A 17,603-nucleotide genomic window follows, 5' to 3' on the forward strand; every position below is an offset into this window, starting at 1 on the left:
TGATGGTCCATAATAAAGCTATCTTAATTATAAAAGTTAAAATATTTGATTTAATTGTTACAGAAGTGAACTTATTTATACAACTTAGGTGTATTTTGTCGTCTAAGAGAATGTTCCTTAATTTCTTGGGTCAAAAGAAAGTGGTGCCCATATTGAAAGTGTTTTAAAATCAAAATAAAGGCTCCTTGATTCATAGTTTTAAATATTAAAAATTCTTGATATTTTGGTATAAAAGCGAGTGTCTTAATTTATTGTGTTAAAATAAATGTACTTGATTTTTTAAAATTATTGGTCCTTGGCACATAAACAAATGCTCCATTGGCTTGGTGAGGCAAAATAAAACTGCTTCACTCCTTAGGGTTGCCTTTGTAAATTATTTGTTGGTCGAAAAATATGGGTGCCTTGTTTCATGGTTTTAAAAATTCAAGTCTCTTCTATTTTGGTGTGAAATAATATTTTTCAATGTCCTATACTGGAAGTATATCACTTTTAAAACTGAGAATTAATCAATTTATCATTTGGAGTGAGACAGCACTTGATCCATTATTGCAAAGTAAATTGGTATTTTTCATTCAACTTAAATGTATTTTTATAGCTAAGCAAGTGTTCGTCAATTTTTTGGGTCAAACTAAAACTGCACTTGCTCTTCGGACAACATACATTAGCAGTCATTTCTTCCCAAAATAAGAGTTGTTTGCTTTATTACAAAGTTTCACAAGATTTTGGTAGGAAAGACTTGGCCTTTGGTGTCTTATATGATAAGAACTTTAGTTTGGAGTTCAAAGTTCATTAATTCAATGTATTGAAAGTGAAAGTGTCATGATTTATCGTCTCAGGATATCCTTGAATCACATTTTTGAATAATAAGGTTCTTAATAATTTGACATAAAAGCGATTATCTTGAATTATTGTTTCAAAATAAATGTACTTGATCTTTCAAAATTATTATTTCTTCGCACTCAAGCAAATACTCTTTTTGTTTGTGGGGATAAAATAAAACTGCTTTGGTCCCTCGGGTTTTCCCCCTATAAATCTTTTGTCGGTCAAAAAATATGGGTGTCGTGGTTCATGATTTTAAAAGTTCAAGTCTCTTCTCGTTTGATATGAAATAATGGTATTTCAGTGTCCCGCACTGAAAGTGTGTTACTTTCGAAATTGAGAATGGACCAGTTTATTGTTTGAAGAGAGATATCACTTGCTATATTATTGTGAAGTAAATTGGTCTTTTTCTTTCAATTTAAATTTATTTTTGCATGTAAGCAAGTGTTCCTCAATTTCTTAGATCGAAATAAAAATGCTCTGGTTCCTCATAGAGCATATATTAGCAATGTTTTTCTTTTCAAAATATGAATTCTTTAGTTTATTGTTTTGAATATAAAAGTTTCACAAGTTTTTGACAGGAAAGACTTGGTTTTTGGTGTTTTATATTGCAAAAATTTTAGGTTGGAGTTAAAAGTTCATCCATTCAATGTGTTGAAAGCAAAAGTGCCATGATGTATTATCTTAGGATAAATGTCCTTGTTTTATCAAAATCAATAAGCCATGACATCTATTTTAGTTTCTTGATTCTAAAATAGAGTGTCCTAGTTCATGGTTTTCAAAGCCTAATTTTCTTTATCATTTGTTATGAAGGAATCTCCTCCTAATGGCTCATAATGAAACTATCTTAATTATGAAAGTAAAAATATCTAATTGTATTGTCACAAAAAATAACTTGTTTGTTCAACTTAGATGTATTTTGTTGTCTAAGAAAATGTTCCTTAATTTCTTGGGACAAAAAAAAATGGCACTCATGTTGAAAGTGTTTTAGTCTTAAAATAGAGACTTATTGATTCATAGTTTTGAATGTTAAAAGTTCTTAATAATTTGGTATAAAAGCAAGTGTCTTAATTTATTGTGTCAAAATAAATGTACTTGATCTTTCAAAATTATTGTTCATTAGCACCTAGGCAAATGATCCTTTGGTTTGGTGTGACAAAATAAGCCGCATTGGTCCCTTGAGTCATCCCTTATAAATTATTTGTCAGTCGAGAAATGTGGGTGCTTTTGTTTATGGCTTAAAAAGTTCAAGTCTCTTTTCTTTTGGTTTGAAATAATAGTTTTTTAGTGTCCCATACTGGATGTATGTTACTTTTAGAATTAAGAATGGATCAATTTATTGTTTAGAGTGAGATATCACTTGATCAATTATTTCAAAGTAAATTGCTCTTTTCCTTTCAACGTAAATGTATTTTTGCATCTAAAAAGTGTTTCTCAATTTTTTTGATCGAAATAAAATCCCTCTGGTTCCTTGAACATCATATATTAGCAGGTTTTTCTTCCCAAAATAGGAGTTCTTTGGTTTATTGTTATGAATATAAAAGTTTCACAATATTTTGGTTGCAAAGACTTGGCTTTGGGTGTCTTATATTACAAGAACTTTAGTTTGGAGTTAAAAGTTCATCCATTCAATGTGTTGAAAGTGAAAGTGTCATATTTTATCATCTCAGGATATTCTTGATTCATAATTTTAAATGACAAAAGTTCTTAATATTTTGGTATAAAATCAAGTGTATTGATTTATTGTGTCAAAATAAATGTACTTGATCTTTCAAAATTATTATTTCTTGGCACCTAGACAAATGCTCTTTTGGTTTGGTGGGGCAAAATAAAATCGTTATGGTCCCTTAGGTTGTCCCTTGTAAATTCTTTTTCGGTTGAGAAATATAGGTGCCTTTGATCATGGTTTTAGTAGTTCAAGTCTCTTCTGGCTTATTATGAAATAATGATTTTTCGGTGTCTCGTACTTGATGTATGTTACTTTCGAAATCGAGAATGGATCAATTTATTGCTTGAAGGGAGATATCACTTGATCCATTATTGCAAAGTAAATTTGTCTTTTTCTTTTAACTTAAATATATTTTTGCAGCTAAGCAAGTGTTCCTCAATTTTTTAGGTTGAAATAAAATTGGTCTAGTTCATTGTACAACATATATTAGCAGGTTTTTCTTTCCAAAATAGGAGTTCTTTGGTTTATTGTTTTGAAGATAAGAGTTTCACAAGATTTTAGTAGGAATGACTTGGCTTTTGGTGTTTTATATTGCAAGAATTTTAGTTTAGAGTTAAAAGTTCATTTATTCACTCTGTTGAAAGCAAAAGTGTCATAATTTATTATCTTAGGATAAATGTTCTTGTTTTATCAAAATTAATATGTTATGACATCTAAGAAGATTTTGTTGATTCCGTACCAAATAAATACTCTTTGGTCATTCAGATTGTCGCATACTAGTAGTTTCTTGATTCTAAAATAGGGTATCCTGGTTTATGATTTTGAAAGCTCAAAATATTTTTATCCTTTGATATAAAAGAAGCTCCACTTGATGACCCATAATGAAACTCTCTTAAATATGAATGTAAAAATATATGATTTCATTGTTATAAAGAGAACATGTTTGTTTAACTTAGAGGTATTTCGTCGTCTAATAAAATATTCATTAATTTCTTAGGCCAAAAGAAAATGGCACCCATGTTGAATGTGTTTTAGTCTCAAAATAGAGGCTCTTTTTTTCATACTTTTGAATTTTAAAAGTTCTTAATATTTTGGTATAGAAATGAGTATCTTGATTTATTTTGTCAAAATAAATGTACTTGATCTTTTAAAATTAGTGTTCTTCGGCACTTAGACAAATGCTCCTTTATAATGGTTGAACAAAATAAAACTGCTTTGCTCCTTCAGGTTGTCCCCTGTAAATTGTTTATTGGTTGAGAAATATGGGTTCTTTGGTTCATGGTTTTAAAAGTTCAAGTCTCTTCTCATTTGGTATGAAATAATAGTTTTTCAGTGTCCCATATTGGAAGTATATTTGATCAATTTATTGTATAAAGGGAGATATCACTTGACCTATTTTTGCAAAGTAAATTGGTCTTTTCCTTTCAACTCAATTTTGTTTTTGTACCTAAGCAAGTTTTCCTTAATTTCTTGGGTCGAAATAAAACCACTCTAGTTCCTCGGTCAACATATATTAGCAATTTTTTCTTCCTAAAATAAGAATTCTTTGGTTTATTGTTTTGAATATAAAAGTTTCACAAGATTTTGGTAAGAAAGACTTGGCTTTTGGTGTCTTATATTGCAGGAACTTTGGTTTGGAGTTAAAAGTTCATCCATTCAATGAGCTGAAAGTGAAAGTGTCATGATTTATTGTCTCAAGATAAATGTCTTTATTTTATCAAAATTAATGTGTCATGACATCTAAGCAGATTTCATTGATTTTAGGGCAAATAAATCATCTTTAGTCGTTCAAATTATCCCTACTAGTAGTTTTTTAGTTTCAAAATATGGTGTTCTAGTTCACAGTTTTGAAATCTCAATTTTCTTAATCCTTTGATATGAAAGAATCTCCCTTTGATGACCCATAATGATACTATCTTAATTATAAAAGTAGAAATATATGATATTATTGTTATAAAAGATAACTTGTTTGTTCAAATTAGATGTATTTCGTCGTCTAGGTAAATGTTCCTTAATTTCTCGGGCTGAAAGAAAATGGCGCCAATGTTGAAAGTGTTTTGGCCTTAAAATAGGAAGTCCTTGATTAATATTTTTGAATGATAAAAGTTCTTAATATTTTATTATAAAAGCGAGTGTCTTGATTTATTGTGCAAAATGAATGTACTTGATAGTTTAAAACTATTGTGCCTTAGCACCTAAGCAAATGCTCGTTTGGTTTGGTGGGATAAATAAAACTTCTTCGGTTCCTTGGGTTATTCCTTGTAAATTGTTTATCGGTCAAGAAATATGAGTTCCTTGGTTCATGGGTTTTAAATTTCAAGTGTCTTCTCTTTTGGTATAAAATAATTGTTTTCACTGTGCCATACTGAAAGTATGTTACTTTCAAAATTAAGTTGGATCAATTTATTGTTTGGAGGGAGATATCTCTTGATCTATTATTCTAAAGTAAATTTTTCTTTTCCTCACAATTTAAATATATTTTGGAACTTAAGCAAGTGTCCTTTTATTTCTTGGGTTGAAATAAAACTACTCTGTTTTTCAGATAGCCCATATTAGTAGTCTTTTGGTCCCAAAATAGGAGTTCTTTGTTTTATTGTTTTAAATATAAAGTTTCATAACATTTTGGTAGGAAAGACTTGGCTTTTGGTATCTTATATTGCAAAAACTTTAGTTTAAAGTTAAAGGTTCATCAATTCAATGTGTTGAAAGTGAAAATGTCATGATTTGTTGCCTCAAGATAAATATTCTTGTTTTTTCAAAATTAATGTGTCATGACATCTAAGCACATTTCGGTGATTCTGGGGCAAATAAATCTTTTTTGGTCATTTAAATTATCCCATACTAGTAGTTTTTTCATTTCAAAATATGGTATCCTGATTCATGGTTTTGAAATCTCAAGTTTCTTTATCCTTCGATATGAAAGAATCTCCTTTTGATGACCCATAATGAAACTATCATAGTTTTAAATATAAAAATATATAATTTTATTGTTATAAAAAAGAACTTCTTTGTTCAACATAAATGTTTTCATCGTCTAAGCAAATGTTCCTTAATTTTTCGGGGTAAAAAAAAAGAAGAATATGAACAATATTCTAGGGTTTGTTATGACCAAATGGTAAAGAAAGGCTTCAGGAAATACGTTGGTATGTAGTGTTTTGAAGCAATTTGCAATTAGTTTGTTTTGTCACTTTTCTTTATATCTAAGTTACGTTGGAATGACATTTAAGACGTGTTCCACACCCCTTTCCCTCTTGTATCTTCTTGTACTAGTATGGACACTTAGTCTTTTATATGTTTTTGAATGCTATAAGGCATTATTTTTCAATGGCTTGCTTTTTTTTTTTTGTTCTTTAAAGTTGAAATAAATAGTGATTTGTGTTAATGTCTATTTAAAACATGTTCCACAACCCTCTATCTATTGAGGACACTTGGTATTTTATATGGTCTGAAATCTTAGAAGGTGTCGATTTTCTATGGCTTGGTTTTTTATTTTTTTTAATGTTTTTTTTCTCTTTAAGGTTGAAATAAGTAGTGATTTGTGAGAATGTCTATTTAACAATTTCTGTTTTGCTCCATGAAATTCATCTTAAATTAGTAGATACTTGAAGAAGTCTATCTGCCTATGATATGCTTGGTGAAATTTTAAAATATTTACTTTTCTGTATGCCAAACTTTTGGGATATGGCTCAAGACCTTTTCAAATAATTTAGTCTTTAAAACATGGATAGAAAAAACTTAGTTTTATGTATTATGGCGTTGCGTTTAATTAGGGAAGGAAAATTCAAATTATTGTGTGTAATAATTTTGACCAATTATGTTTTGCTGTCTTTGTTTCACTCTCTCTCTCTCCCCCATTTTTTCTAGAGTAACAGCTTGTTTTTTGGGTATATATCATACTGTTAAATTAAGCCCTTTTCCTCTATAATTTTTTTAGGTATTTCATAATGATTTTTCATCCTTGTTAATTCTTACTGTTTGTATTCTGAAATCAGGAACTGAATACATTAAATGTTTCGAGTCTATAAATAACTTAGTTTTCTATCATGTTTAGATACTTTTAATTTAATTCGGCATACCTAATTTTTAATTAATTTTCTAAAATAAATTAGGTTGTGTAGAAACTTTGTCTCTAGTGCACGTGTTTCCCTTGTGTGCGCGCGGAGAACCTACTGGGCGCATGTGTGTTGGTCGTGCCTTACATGTGAGCCTATGTGTCTGTGTGTCTTCGGTCTCGCGGGCAATCTTCCCACGGGTACTCTAAATCTCGCGGGTATCCTGTTCTTTCTCTGAGGGAAGGATGCTTGAACAGAAATGTTTAGAGAACTTCTGCGCATTGATGGCTTAAGGATGCTTGAACAGGTTTGATACTATGAAAGCTTTTACATGTCGATTGCTTGGTTAAAGTCCAAACAAAGTATTATTTGAACTCAATTCTCTTTCTTTTGTCTTGCATTTAACTTATCTTCTATTGCTACTAGACCTAATTACTTTTGTTCTTCTTTTCTGAGGTTTGTTATCACCAAATGGTAATGGCATGCTTCAGGAAATACGTTGATATGTAATGTTTTGAAGCAATTTGCAATTAGTTTGTTTTGTTGCTTTTCTATCTAATCCATTTACATTGGTTGGACATTTAAGACGTGTTCCACACCCCTTTCCCTGCTGTATCTTCTTGTACCAGTGTAGACACTTGGTCTTTTATATTTTCTAGAATGCTATAAGGTGTTGATATTCAACGACTTTTTTTTCCTTTAAGGTTGGAATAAGTAATTATTTGTGTTAATGTCTATTTAAAACGTGTTCCACACCCCTCCATCTCTATTGAGGACACTTGGTCTTTTATATGTTATGGAATCCTATAAGGTGTGGATTTTCTATAGCTTCATTTTTTTTGTTTTTTTTTTCTATTTTTTTTTTCTCTTTAAGGTTAAAATAAATAATGATTTGTGTGAATGTCTTAATAATTTCTTTTTTGCTATACGAGATTCATCTCAAATTAGAAGATACTTGAATATGTCTATCTATCTATGATGTGTTTGATGAAATTTTGAAATATTTACTTTTCTGTATAAATATATTTATTTGTTATATATTTTAATGTCTTATGTTGTTTATAAGAAATAATTTGTTCGTACAAATAATCTAACAACCAAAATAAACTATCATAGTATTTTATATTATTTATATATTTAAATTTATCTAGTTATAAGTTTATGAACAAGTATACAAAATCATCAGTAGCACAAGTATTATTTGCTTTCAACAAAACGAAAAGAACTCATAAGTTAAAGCAATTCACCAGTTGGCATGAAAAGGTGAATATTTCGTTTTGCCTGTAGTCACAGAAATCTCTTTTTAACTTGATTATTTCATAAGATTAGATTTTTTTGATTTTATAAAATTAAATAAAAGAATATTGGTCTAAAAAATGTCTATAAATTCAAAGTTTAATATTTAATGAAAATTTTGGTATCAATTGTAATATTGCCTTTGAGAAGTGATGAAACTTAAAGAATAATTTATCTTTTCAAAATTTTCATCAATTTTAATTATTTTGTCCTCATGAAGTACATAATTGGTAAATTTTCAAATTTTACTTTCAATAAATATTATATAAAATTATTAAATTGATTTTCAAAATTTAATACTTCTTATACTTTATTCTATTTTTTATTACAATTGTATCTTTGATATTTTTTATTTATTGTAAACGTTTATTTTCATTTTATTTTTTAGTAAAAAATCAAATAATATTTTAATATTTAACAAAAATAAATTAAAATAAATAAATAAATAAATAAATAATAAAAATAAATTAATATTATTGCTAATTTATTAATATTTTTAACTATTTTTTAAGCTTCTAGACATAACTAAAATATTTTAATATTTTTTTGTTAGAAAATAAAAAATTTAATTTAAAATAAATAAAAAGACACTATATATTAAATTCTAATAAAAAATTATTAGAAATTAAATTGTAATAAGTGTTAAATTTAAAAATTAATTTAATAACTTATTTTAAATATTATATGAAAATGACATAATAAGATTTCTCATAAAATAAATAAATAAATAAAAAGCACTCCCACTTTTTCACTTAAGTTATTCTACTTGTTTGTTTCATGTGCATATAAATGTTGAGATTTATATTGTAGCGCCCGGACCGAGAAAAAAAAAAAAAAAAAAAGAAGAAAAAGCCACGTCGGCAGCCACGTCAGCAGGACCGGCCAACTGGGACCTGCCACGTGGCAAAACCACGTCGTTCCAAAAAGGGCCACGTTGGCGATCCGCGTGGGCGCGATCGGACGACCCAGATCAAACGTGCGATCGGACGGCCCAGATTTAAACGCACGGACAGCCCAGATTCAATCAAAAACGGACTGCCCAGATTAAAACAAAATGGACGGCTGAGATCAAAAGGCAAGGGGTTATAAATAGAACCCCCACACCAGACCACAAACCCTAGCCGCCTGCCGCTCGCCGGAGAAGACGAACCAGAAGCCGGCCGCCGCCACCTGCCGCCGCACCGGAGGAACTTCCGACCGCCGATCGAGGTAAATTTCGTACCCCCGACTCGTTTTTCCACGCTGATTCCTCCTGTGGCCAAATCGGAGCCAAAATCCTGGCCAAACGGCCGGAATGCACGGCCGAAGCCCAGCGGCGCCGCCGCGCCCTTCTCGGTTTTTGCCTCCGATGAGGCCCTTCCCGGCCTCCGTTTGATGCAATTTTTATATCACCGTGATCACCACTCGTTTCTCTACAGGTTGACCAGAGCCGAATCACCAAAACACGAACCTCGCCGGAGAGCCGCCGCACCCGAGAGCGCCGCCGGCGGTAAGCTCCGTTTTTCCGTGATTTTTTGGCCCCCCGAGGGCCCTAGGGTTGTTTTCTCGCAGGGACCGATGCGAGTGTGGCCGAATTCGGCCGGAAACGGCTGAAAACAGCCAACCTGAGGTGAATCGCCGCCGTCAGCGGCGGCGCTGTCGCCGGAGCACGGCGGAGCCGCCGTGCCGGAGTTGCGATTAGGGCCGAAAGGGGCCCTGGGCCTAATTTGGGATTTTTTTAGAACACGTGCAGGTACCAGTAGTGCGTTTCAGTTCCCCGAGGAAAATTCGGGGAAAATTAGGGATAGCCTGCAAGCGCACTGTGAAGCCGTGTTCGGACCCCGAAACGAGTAAGGACCCCTCACCTTATTTCCTATCACGGTTTTAAAGTTCAATAAATGATAAAACGATATTTCATGAATCAACGAATGTGTGAAATTGCTTAAGGTCGCTAATGGAGCTCGAGTCTAGTGTGTTTGTCGGTTAATTGTTATTTGGCCTGTTTTACAGTTTTAAAGGTAACATGAGGTTCAATGTTTTCATTTTATAGTTTCGTGTGCATATTTTACTGTTTTATTGATTATGGATTAAATGACCGGGATATTGATGCTGTATGTTGTCTGCTTAGCATAAATTATCGTTTTGCTTGCTTGTATGTGGATTAATGATGCTGACTGAGGAAAAAGAGAATGAACAATTATGTAAATGGATAATGGTATAATGTGGTCAGCCTGACTAGATATCCTGGGAGATGGTGGACGGACCGGGTCCGTAGGGAACCCTACCGGGATTGTGGTCTCCCATACCGGACGGGGTATGGAGATCTTATGTGTTTTGGCGCCCATACCGGACGGGGTATGGGGACGGCCCGTTTCAACCTCATATCGGACGGGGTAATGAGGTATATGGTTTGGCGCCCATACCGAACGGGGTATGGGGACGGCCCTGGAATTTGATTTCAAGTGTTAAGGATTAACGGGTAGCGGGACCCCTATGGATCCCCATGGATAGTAGTGGGCTGGTGAATTAGGAAAATATGTTGTGTAACGATTGAATTACGAAAAGTGTGATAGGTATTATCTTATACAGTTCATATATATGTTTCCATGATGATGATGATGTTATTGCTTTCGTATATTGTTTTATGAATTTCACCGAGGTAAGTAAATGGTAAAGGTTTATTTATCGATAAAAGGATTTGTTGTAAATTATGTTCCATTGGTCGTTTTGTGTTTTCTACCCACCTTTACCTCCGTGACGGTGAGATATCGTGATGTCTTTACTGGGCTAGTGTAGCTCATTCCTTATTTAATCATTTCAGATCAAGAGGACATCGTTCCCGAGCTGATTCCGCAAGAGGACGACGAAGGGGACGCCTAAAGACTCCATAGTCACATTCGTAGTTTTTACTTTCAAGTTTCTCCTTTAGGTAGTTTAATCTTTTATATTTTGTGAGCACGTTTCGGTTTCAGTGTAAGGGATGTTATTCAAATTTTGACCTCGCTTCCGCATTCGATATTTATAATATAAATTCAATTACGAATTTTCGGGGCTGCTACAGTTGGTATCAGAGCCGCATTTCCTCGGACCCATCCCTTACACTAATGTGCCTTAGAGAAATACTCACCGATATATTGTTACTCAATCATTCCTTGTGAATGCAGGTACACAGGAATGAGGAGAGGAAGGCCCCCACTAAACCGAGCGGCCCCAGATAATTCAATTCGGGAGGATTTAGATAGACTATTCGAGATGGTGGAGGCTCTCGCAGCTGCCCAGTGAAGGCAAGAGGAGAGAAGGGAGTTACTGGGACCTCCTCCGCTAGCGTAGGTCGAGCCCCCGCTACAGCAGGCTGATCCCGAGCCACCCCGGCAGGAGCCTGTCTCTCCACGATACCACCCGGCACCACAGCCGCGGTCGATCCGGTACCACAGCCACAGTACCAACAGGTGCCGCCACAGCACATTCCAGTGTCCCCACCCCATCAGCAAGCACCACCACAGGGTCCCCCAGTCCACCCTCAGCCGGCCCCAGTCCCTCTACCTCGGGACCCCGCTCCCTCCTTGATCGACCCCGGCTTCATAGAGAGGTACAGGAGATTGAACCCTTCTACTTTTTCAGGGGGATCCTCGTTCGAAGAGGCCCAATACTGGCTGACAGAGACTGAGAGAGCTTTTGAGACATTGGGAGTAGTTTCTGAGCAGAGGGCTGCCATTGCCTCCTACATGCTGGTAGGGGAAGCAGTACGCTGGTGGGAGCTCAAGCGGGCCACCCTGCCTGTACCAGTTACTTGGGAGCAGTTCCTAGCGGCCTTCCATGCGGAGTATCTCCCTAAACACATCCAACATTTAAAGGAAATGGAATTTGCTCAATTGGTCCAGGGTAATATGACAGTGTCGGAGTATGCCCGCAAGTTCCTGGAGCTGGGCCGACATGCCCCGGAGACATTGTTGGATGAGGGCCGAAAGGACAGGAAATTCCAGTGGGGCCTCCGCCCGGCGATCAGACAGCACTTATTGGTGATGGAGCTCGAGACATATTCGGCAGTCCTGGCAAAGGCGCAGATCATAGAAAGGAGCTTCGACACCCGCCCTCAGCTAGCGAGAAGTTTCCGACCCTCAGCCCCGCTCCGCAGACCAGCGCCTACCATGCCTGTCCAAACCAGTAAGAGGCCCAGGCCTGCCATTCAGGCCCCTCCTCAGGCTATGGGGGCAGCACGTGGGAAGATCTGCCAGTACTGCGGCAGGGATCATGGGGACCGACCCTGCTACCGCCTCAACAACACCTGTCGCATATGCGGCAGTGCCCAGCACTATGCGAGGGAGTGCCCTAGGAACCAGAATCAAGGGAGGCCTCCAATCCAGGGCAGAGTTTACAACCTTACCCAGAAGGATGCCGACGCAGACCCGGACGTGGTACATGGTATGTATACTATCTCTGGCCACCTTGCTCATATTTTGTTTGATACTGGTGCATCACATTCTTTTATTTCACATGTTCTTGCTTCCAAAATTTGTGTATCACCTGATAGACTTGATTCATTATTGTTTGTATCTACCGCTGGGGGGGAGACATTGCTAGGAGAGGTTGTCTACAGGGCATGTGCCGTGGAGATAGCAGATAGGAAATTGAGGGTAGACCTGATAGGGTTAGACACAGGAGATTTTGATGTAATCCTAGGAATGGATTGGCTAGCGGCGTATCACGCCACCATAGACTGCTTTAATAAAAAGATTGTATTTAATCCTCCCAACAAGGAGCCATTTACAAGTTAATAAAATTATTCGGTACTGATTTTCTCCAATGACAAATTCTTTTCTTCTTAATGCCCAGTGCCTAACTAGGTAAACCCAAGAAAGAAGTTTGTATCCAAGAGATTCCAGTAGTCCGAGACTTTTCAGATGTATTTCCGGATGAACTGCCCGGTCTACCAGGGGACAGAGAGGTCGAGTTCACCATAGACTTACAGCCAGGAACCCAGCCCATCTCGGTAACTCCTTACCGAATGAGTCGCATCGAGATGGAAGAGCTAAGGAAACAAATCACTGAGCTACAAAACAGGGGCTTCATTAGACACAGCATTTCCCCATGGGGTGCCAGGGTTACATTTGCAAAGAAAGGGGATGGAACGTTGAGATTGTGCATTGATTATAGAATGATAAACAAGGTAACAATTAAGAACAAGTACCCTCTTCCCCGGATTGATGACCTTTTCGATCAGTTGCAGGGTGCACAGGTCTTTTCTAAAATAGATTTACGATCAGGTTACCATCAGGTAAAAGTGAGAGCAGAAGACATCCCCAGGACGGCATTCCGAACCAGGTACGGACACTATGAGTTCCTGGTTATGCCGTTTGGGCTAATCAACGCCCCGACCATCTTTATGGATCTAATGAACAGAATCTTCAGAGAATTCTTGGACCAATTTGTCATCGTGTTCATCGATGATATCTTAGTTTACTCAAAAAGTAGGGAAGAGCATGCTCATCATCTTGCCCAAGTCCTACAGGTACTCAGAGAAAAGAAGTTGTATGCAAAGTTGAGCAAGTGTGGATTTTGGCTCGAACAAACCGCCTTCCTAGGACATGTTATATCGAAGGAAGGGGTGTCGGTGAACCCCGAAAAGGTTGAAGCGGTACTTGGTTGGGAAATGCTGACAACAGTTAAGGAAATTCGCAGTTTCTTAGGGATGACAGGTTATTACCGCCGGTTTGTCGAAGGATTCTATAGTCTAGCAGCTCCTCTAACCCGACTCACAAAGAAGAATGCAAGGTTTGAATGGAATGAGAACTGCGAGAGGAGTTTTTCAGAGTTGAAGAAGCGACTGACTACTGCACCAGTGCTGGCTCTACCGAGTGGATCAGGAGGGTACACAGTTTATAGTGATGCCTCCTATCTGGGCCTGGGTTGTGTCCTAATGCAGCATGGAAAGGTTATAGCATATGGGTCTAGACAGCTAAAGAATCATGAGAAGAACTATCCTACCCATGACTTGGAGCTTGCCGCCATCATACACGCCTTGAAAACCTGGCGCCATTATTTGTATGGAGAGACCTTTCAGATCTACACCGATCATAAGAGTTTGAAGCATATCTTCACCCAGAAGGATCTCAACATGCGTCAGAGGAGGTGGATGGAACTCCTCAAGGACTATGATTGTGACATCCTATACCATCTAGGTAAGGGCAACGTAGTGGCCGATGCCCTCAGTAGGAAAAGTGCAGGCACCCTAGCCCATCTGATGGTTTCAGAATGTAGGTCCATTGGGGCTACACAGCAGGTTCGCCTGCGAGACCTGAAGAGAGTCACATGTTTGGGCCACCTAGCAGTCCAACCCGAGTTAATCCAAAGAATAAAGGAAGCTCAGTCAGTCGACCCCGCCCTAGTAACCCGCAAGAAGAGTGCAGAACAGGGAGTGAGCTCAGAATTTCAGATCTCCACCGACGGATTGATTCGTTTCAGGGACAGAGTGTGTGTCCCAGACGACAGTGAGTTAAGAAGAGACATCATGACAGAGTCCCATAGTTCAAGGTTCACCATGTATCCAGGAAGTACGAAAATGTACCAAACTATGCGACCTCGGTTCTAGTGGAATGGGATGAAGAGAGATATAGCCGACTTTGTATCTAAGTGCTTGGTATGTCAGCAGGTCAAAGCAGAACATCAACGCCCGGGCGGGTTACTTCAGCCTTTACCGATTCCAGAGTGGAAGTGGGAACATATCACCATGGACTTCGTATCGGGACTACCCAAGGCACGATCGGGACATGATGCTATATGGGTAATTGTTGACCGACTCACTAAGTCTTCCCACTTCCTGGCCATCAGAATGACTGATCCCTTGGACAAGTTGGCAAGAATGTATATCCGGGAGGTAGTCAGACTACATGGAGTTCCAGTAACAGTGGTATCCGATAGGGATCCCAGATTCACTTCTCGGTTTTGGAATAGTTTCCAGCAAGCTATGGGAACAAAGCTGTCTCTTAGTACTGCTTTCCACCCCCAAACCGATGGACAATCAGAGAGGACAATTTGTACGCTGGAGGATATGCTCCGAGCTTGTGTCCTTGACTCCGGGGGCCATTGGGACGACCACCTATCCCTGATAGAGTTTGCTTACAACAACAGTTACCAAGCAAGCATCGGCATGACCCCATACGAGGCGCTATACGGGCGTCCGTACAGGTCGCCGATCTGTTGGGAGGAAGTGGGCGATAGAAGATTGTTTGGCCCGGATTTGGTAGAAGAAACCACGTCTAAGATAGTTAAGATCAGGAAGAACATCCAGACAGCTCAGAGTAGGCAGAAGAGTTATGCCGATACCTGGAGAAGAGACCTGGCCTTTGAGAAAGACGACCGGGTGTTTCTTAAAGTCACCCCCTTCAAGGGAATTAGTAGGTTCGGCAGGAGGGAAAAATTAAACCCCAGATATATTGGACCCTTTGAAATCTTAGACAAGATTGGTACCACTGCCTACAGACTTGCACTGCCTCCTGAGCTCTCCTGGGTTCATAATGTGTTTCATGTATCTATGCTACGTAAGTACAATCTGGACCCTTCTCATGTCTTGGCTCACGAACCGCTTCCACTCCGAGAGGACTTGTCTTATGAAGAAGTACCGGTCAGTATCACGGACCGAGAAAGCAGAATACTCCGCAACCGGAAACTATCATTTGTAAAAGTCATGTGGCAGAACCACACGCCCAGGGAGGCGACTTGGGAACTGGAATCAGAATTTAGGGCCCAATATCCCCATCTGTTTTATCAAGAGTAATGAGGCAAATTTGGGGACCAAATTTCTTTATGGGGGGGAGAGTTGTAGCGCCCGGACCGAGAAGAAAAAAAAAAAAAAAAAAGCCACGTCGGCAGCCACGTCAGCAGGCCCGGCCAACCGGGACCTGCCACGTGGCAAAACCATGTCGTTCCAAAAAGGGCCACGTTGGCGATCCGCGTGGGCGCGATCGGACGGCCCAGATTCAATCAAAAACGGACGGCCCAGATTAAAACAAAATGGACGGCTGAGATCAAAAGGCAAGGGGTTATAAATAGAACCCCCACATCAGACCACAAACCCTAGCCGCCTGCCGCTCGTCGGAGAAGACGAACCAGAAGCCGGCCGCCGCCACCCGCCGCCGCACCGGAGGAACTTTCGACCGCCGATCGAGGTAAATTTCGTATCTCGACTCATTTTTCCACGCTGATTCCTCCTGTGGCCAAATCGGAGCCAAAATCCCGGCCAAACGGCCGGAATGCACGGCCGAAGCCCAGCGGCGCCGCCGCGCCCTTCTCAGTTTTTGCCTCCGATGAGGCCCTTCCTGGCCTCCGTTTGATGCAATTTTTATATCACCGTGATCACCACTCTTTTCTCTACAGGTTGACCGGAGCCGAATCACCAAAACACGAACCTCGCCGGAGAGCCGCCGCACCCGAGAGCGCCGCCGCCGGTAAGCTCCGTTTTTTCGTGATTTTTTGGCCCCCCGAGGGCCCTAGGGTTGTTTTCTCGCAGGGACCGATGCGAGTGTGGCCGAATTCGGCCGGAAACGGCCGAAAACAGCCAACCCGAGGCGAATCGCCGCCGCCAGCGGCGGCGCCGTCGCCGGAGCACGGCGGAGCCGTCGTGCCGGAGTTGCGATTAGGGCCGAAAGGGGCCCTGGGCCTAATTTGGGATTTTTTTAGAACACGTGCAGGTACCAGTAGTGCGTTTCAGTTCCCCGAGGAAAATTCAGGGAAAATTAGGGACAGCCTGCAAGCGCACTGTGAAGCCGTGTTCGGACCCCGAAACGAGTAAGGACCCCTCACCTTATTTCCTATCACGGTTTTAAAGTTCAATAAATGATAAAACGATATTTCATGAATCAACGAATGTGTGAAATTGCTTAAGGTCGCTAATGGAGCCCAAGTCTAGTGTGTTTGTCGGTTAATTGTTATTTGGCCTGTTTTACAGTTTTAAACGTAGCATGAGGTTTGATGTTTTCATTTTATAGTTTCGTGTGCATGTTTTACTGTTTTATTGATTATGGATTAAATAACCGGGATATTGATGCTGTATGTTGTCTGCTTAGCATAAATTATCGTTTTGCTTGCTTGTATGTGGATTAATGATGCTGACTGAGGAAAAAGAGAATGAACAATTATGTAAATGGATAATGGTATAATGTGGTCAGCCTGACTAGATATCCTGGGAGATGGTGGACGGACCGGGTCCGTAGGGAACCCTATCGGGATTGTGGTCTCCCATACCGGACGGGGTATGGAGATCTTATGTGTTTTGGCGCCCATACCGGACGGGGTATGGGGACGGCCCGTTTCACCCTCATACCGGACGGGGTAATGAGGTCTATGGTTTGGCGCCCATACCGGACGGGGTATGGGGACGGCCCTGGAATTTGATTTCAAGTGTTAAGGATTAACGGGTAGCAGGACCTCTATGGATCCCCATGGATACTAGTGGGCTGGTGAATTAGGAAAATATGTTGTGTAACGATTGAATTACGAAAAGTGTGATAGGTATTATCTTATACAGTTCATATATATGTTTCCATGATGATGATGATGTTATTGCTTTCGTATATTGTTTTATGAATTTCACCGAGGTAAGTAAATGGTAAAGGTTTTATTTATCAATAAAAGGATTTGTTGTAAATTATACTCCATTGGTTGTTTTGTGTTTTCTACTCACCTTTACCTCCGTGACGGTGAGATATCGTGATGTCTTTACTGGGCTAGTGTAGCTCATTCCTTATTTAATCATTTCAGATCAAGAGGACATCGTTCCCGAGCCGATTCCG

At 38.9% G+C, this 17,603-nt stretch overlaps 1 long non-coding RNA gene across 1 annotated transcript in view; it reads left to right on the forward strand.

Moving 5' to 3' along the window:
- Positions 1-16,158: 16,158 nt before the first annotated feature.
- The window catches only part of LOC148268925 (uncharacterized), a 40,309-nt gene continuing 38,864 nt past the window's right edge, over positions 16,159-17,603 (forward strand). The window contains exon 1 of the long non-coding RNA XR_015816734.1: positions 16,159-16,259. This is a non-coding gene — a long non-coding RNA (uncharacterized LOC148268925). The remainder of the gene's footprint in view (positions 16,260-17,603) is intronic.

The sequence above is a fragment of the Carica papaya genome, chromosome 2 (assembly GCF_054855325.1).
Source record: "Carica papaya isolate Zhongbai chromosome 2, ASM5485532v1, whole genome shotgun sequence".
Classification (NCBI taxonomy): Eukaryota; Viridiplantae; Streptophyta; class Magnoliopsida; order Brassicales; family Caricaceae; genus Carica; species Carica papaya.